Source organism: Gavialis gangeticus, unplaced genomic scaffold (genome assembly GCF_001723915.1).
Source record: "Gavialis gangeticus isolate Ggan-Ray unplaced genomic scaffold, GavGan_comp1, whole genome shotgun sequence".
Classification (NCBI taxonomy): domain Eukaryota; kingdom Metazoa; phylum Chordata; order Crocodylia; family Gavialidae; genus Gavialis; species Gavialis gangeticus.
In genome coordinates this window covers 81,041,412-81,045,951 of record NW_017729022.1, presented here as the reverse complement: position 1 = coordinate 81,045,951, position 4,540 = coordinate 81,041,412, and positions in this window count along the sequence as shown.

Genomic DNA, 4,540 nt, shown 5'->3' with positions numbered 1-4,540 from the left:
GCTGTACACAGCACAGCTATGGCCTGGGTTCCAGGGTGCAAGAATGGCTGTCACATAAAAGGCATGGACTTGCAGGCACCCCCTGGCCAACAATTGTAGTCAGTCACAGTGACCCACTGTGCCTGCAAGGCCTTGACCTTTATCCAGCACTGCTGTGCAGGCCGGTTGTGCCCATGCTGATGCATCTAGCCTGACAGCCCCCCATAGATATAGGTGTTGAAGCACCTGCCCCATGTAAACTGGTGCTGCACCTTTGCCTCACTCCACAGCACCTTGAGGTCACCAGTCTCCTCCATGGACTAGTTGAGGCCCTAGGAGGAGGGCATGGGCATGGGCATGAATGTGGGCAAGGACCCTCTGGGTAAGTGTCACCCCGGGGAAAAGGAGGGGCGGTATGAGTCAGGCCCAGCAAGGGCAGTATGCAAGAGACTGGGTGAGAGGCAGTGGAGTGTGAGGGCCTCAGTGAGAGGGAGGCAATGTGAGTGTGGCCCGTAACAGGGCAGGTTGTGAGAGGATTAATACTGCAGTGAGTTGGGTCTGGCCTCAGGCTGGAGCTTTACACAGTTATTAGAAACATCTGTGAGGCATGGGACATGTAAGGGGAGGTAGAAGCGTTTACTAAAGGCCCTAGACACCGGGGCCCAGAATGGGAAGCCTCCCACCTAATTAATTACTTAACAGCAACATGGGCAGCCGAGATAGGTGGGCAGTAGGAGACAAGCACTGTGACTGGCTGGGGAGTTCCCATGTTGCCACACAAGCCTATATTTTTCTTGTAACTTTCATTATTAGGTTATATTTAAGGTCTTAAAATTGATTAATAAGAAATATGTATTGATCTGTGTTTATGTAAATTGTTTGACATTTAAAAAAAATATATCCTTTGAAAATATAATTTTTGGCAACAAAAATACTACTCCCACCCCACAGTCCCCAGCTTTTCCACCCCCGCTAGCACCCAGCTGGATCCTGAACTCAGTCATCTCATGGTCACAGCTGTCCAAGTTGCCATCCATACTATATTCCCCACAATTTTTTCTTCTTTGTGAGAAGCAGGTCAAGAAGAGCACAGCCCCTAGCTGATCTCTCCAACACTTGCACCAGGAAGTTCTCTCCAACACTCTCCAAAAATTTCCTAGATTGCCTGTGCACTGTGTTATTGTCCTCCCAGCAGATGTCAGGGTGATTGAAGACTGAAATAAATGGATTTTTTTTAGTTTTTCAAAACTCTAAATTAACTTGCCTTTGAAGCTGTAATAAAATAATTCAGTTTTGCCTTAAAATAAAATAATATTTTATTTCTAATTCTTTGGAGGAAAAGTTTTAAAAGATTTGACTGAAAATTCTGGTTTCCCCACAAGGTCTATAATGCTGAAGTAAGGCATTTATACAAATATATAACTTCATTTAAACAATGAGCAACTCAAACTACTCTCCAACTACAGTATTAAACAGTATACTAGGCTTCTGGTTACTCTTAACCCTGATGCATGGATACTATTATAGCAGCTTAAACTCTGAAATGTGTTGACTTCTAGGGAAAATAAATGTAACCTTCTTAATATATCAAGTGGAATTGCACATCAGTATCTTCAAAATTTGTTATTTAATTTGTTTGTCTTGTTTATAAAAGCATTGCTTATGTATTTATCTACAATTTAATTCTTAATTCAGGAACAGGAAATGCTGACCATAAATACAGAGAATGCCATAAGTAGATTAAATCTTTATGACCAGGGCAGCTTTATGCAGGGTTCTATTGAGAAATTTAGCATCTCTGCCTTGGTTGAATATGTACAAAGGTATTTATTGTTAAATATGCTAATACATTTTGACTTTGACGCTTCTTGACCTGTACAGGATAGGAAAAAAAAATGTTCCTCAGCTGCCATTTATATAAAACATTTTATTATTTTATTATTTTGTCCTCAAGTAGACAGCTGGGTAAAAAGGCTAGCAGATATGATATTTAGCTTTGCTTACTATAGGGTGGGTGTGTCTACATATGCATTTGATGTGGGAGCAGTTTACTTGTGAGTAAACTACTAGCAAGTAAATGCTTCCGGGCAGGCATCTATGTATGCAAGGATGCGGGAGCAGATTTGTTGCTAATGGCAGCAAACTGCTTCCACTTCCTGGGACCCTACAATGGGCTCTCACCACCACCAGGGGGAGCTGGAGGCTCCAGCTGCAGTCAGAGACCACTTTTAAAAGCCAGCCACGTTCCCTGCTCCCTGACCATCTGAATTTCTGGCCAAGAACAGTGTGTACAGCACAGGGGCAGCACACAGCAGCTCTCTCACTGCAGGCTCTGCCTCCTTGTGCTGTGGCTGCCTCAGCTGCTGCCCACCAGGCATGTGGGGGGGTCTTGCTGGCCTGCCACACAAACCACCATCTGGCCCAAAACTGTCCCCTGCCAGCTCCCCTGTATGCAGCGACTGTCTGCCTCTCTTCTGTATAATAGCTTAAAATGAAATCTTACTTTTGTATACAGTGGGGGAGAGTGTGGGAGGTATGCAAGGGCAGGTATAAGTTTGTTGGAGTCTGTGGGTATGTGGGGTGTGGGGGAGAGTGTGGGGGATTTGTGGAGGGGTGGATAGGTGTGGGGGTGTGGGTATGTATGGGGTTGGGGGGTGTAGGTGTGTGTATGTAGGGTAGGGGAGCATGTGGGGGGGGTGGATATGTGTGGTGTGGGTGGGGACCATTGTGGCATGTGTAAAGGAGAAGAGTGGCTGCAGTGTGTGAGGGGGTGTGGGGTGTGCATGTATGGCAGTCTCTCTCTCTCTCTCTCTCTCTCTCCAGCTACTTCTTGTGTGTGTGTGTGTGTGTGTGTGTCTGTCCCTTTCTCCCTATGTAACCTTGAAGGATGTATGTGTGTTCCAGCATTTCGTGGACTGAAGTCAGAGAATGGCAGCTAACTGGCCTGGTCAGTCAGCCAAGCAGCATGTCTCCTCTGATCATTCCCACTAGAAATCTCTGATTCAAAACAAGTCCCTCAACTTGCTCATTTATTTTTCAAAACATGTTTTACTTTGACATGGCATTGCAGAGAGAATGTGACAAGTTTGCAAATCAACCCTCCTTTAGGCATCTGAGTGTAATATAACAGTGAATTTCCCAATATCTGAAAACGTAGGAGTCATGATTTTCCTTTCTTTCTGGACTAAGGAAAGAGAATTCAAAAATAGTTCTTTAAAGACTGTAGTTCTCTTTGATCCATATGGGTATTTATGGACTGTACCATCAGAGCCTATCTTGTCCTTGAGGCATGTTTTCAACCTCTTCAGTTACCTCTGAACGTAGGCCAAATGATCCTCATATGTCTGATATCAGACACATCTTACTGGCAAAGCTGTTGAAAATTTGCAGAGACAGGTATGGAGAGGAAACCAAAGTGTTTCTGACATACAATTATTATATTGTGATTATGTCTCACTTCAGAATTCCAGGATCCTTTGAAAAAAAATGTGTCTCAACTCTTTGTGTTAAAGATATTACTGTTAATTAATATTATGAAGTAAATAGAGATATCTGCTTAAGTCTGAAGATGACCTCAAAAAGAAGCTTTGAGAAAGCTGTAGGAACTTTCCCTATTAATCTTGAAGGAACATTCAATTTTGGTTATTAGGTTTCATAATTAAGTTACAAGGAGTGCATCTACACAAGAAGTTTACTGCAAGTTGACTAATTAGCTCCACAGTAAACATCTCAGTGTCTACACATGCAGGGCAAATAGGCTGAGTAAACTAATAAACTCCACAGCAGAGTTTTTTACTCTGCAGCACCCCATATATAGCTGCTGATCTGCTTCAGCGTGAGAGATGCCTGCTGGCTCATGCTTCAGCCAGCCCCTCCTCAACAAATTGAGCAGAACAGGAGCAGCCCCAGGGTTAGCAGGCTGACCTCCAGGGCCCCCTGCCAGCTAGGACTGCTAGACCCAGCTCAACGTGCTGCAGTCCCAGGCACACATGCAAATGGCGCACCCAGAAGCAATAAACTCTGGTTCAATAAACTCCAGAGTTTATTGCTTTACATTAATTGCACATATAGAGGTGCCTAAGACATACTATTTTACTGTTGGTGAAAGCATGCAAGAAAAGAGGGAAATTATCAGATCCAATGACAATGGTAAAAACTTAGATGTCACAAGAGGTAGGTTGCACAGACCCTGGAGCCCTTCCCCTGCAGAAGCCCTGTGCCATGCTGTGCTGCACTGCAGCTGCTAGCTGCAGCTATCACGAGGCTGGGTAGGGGGAGGGGGGGGAGGAAGGGAGCCCCCCACAAATGGACCTGCTCTCCATCCCAAGACATGAGCCAGGAAGCTGTGGGGGCACTCCTCACAGTGAGAGGGCTCCCTTGCTCACTCCCTCTTCCCCCTAGCTGCTGCTGGCAGTCACCAGCTGGTGGGAGGGCGGGATGTGGGGGAGGGCTGGGGAAAAGGGACTCTGGTAGCCTCCTGGGAGATGTGCAGAACACCTTGGTGAGTGGGGTGCAAGCAGCAGCCAGTGAGTGCAAGCTGCAAGCCCCAGCACCCCAGGAA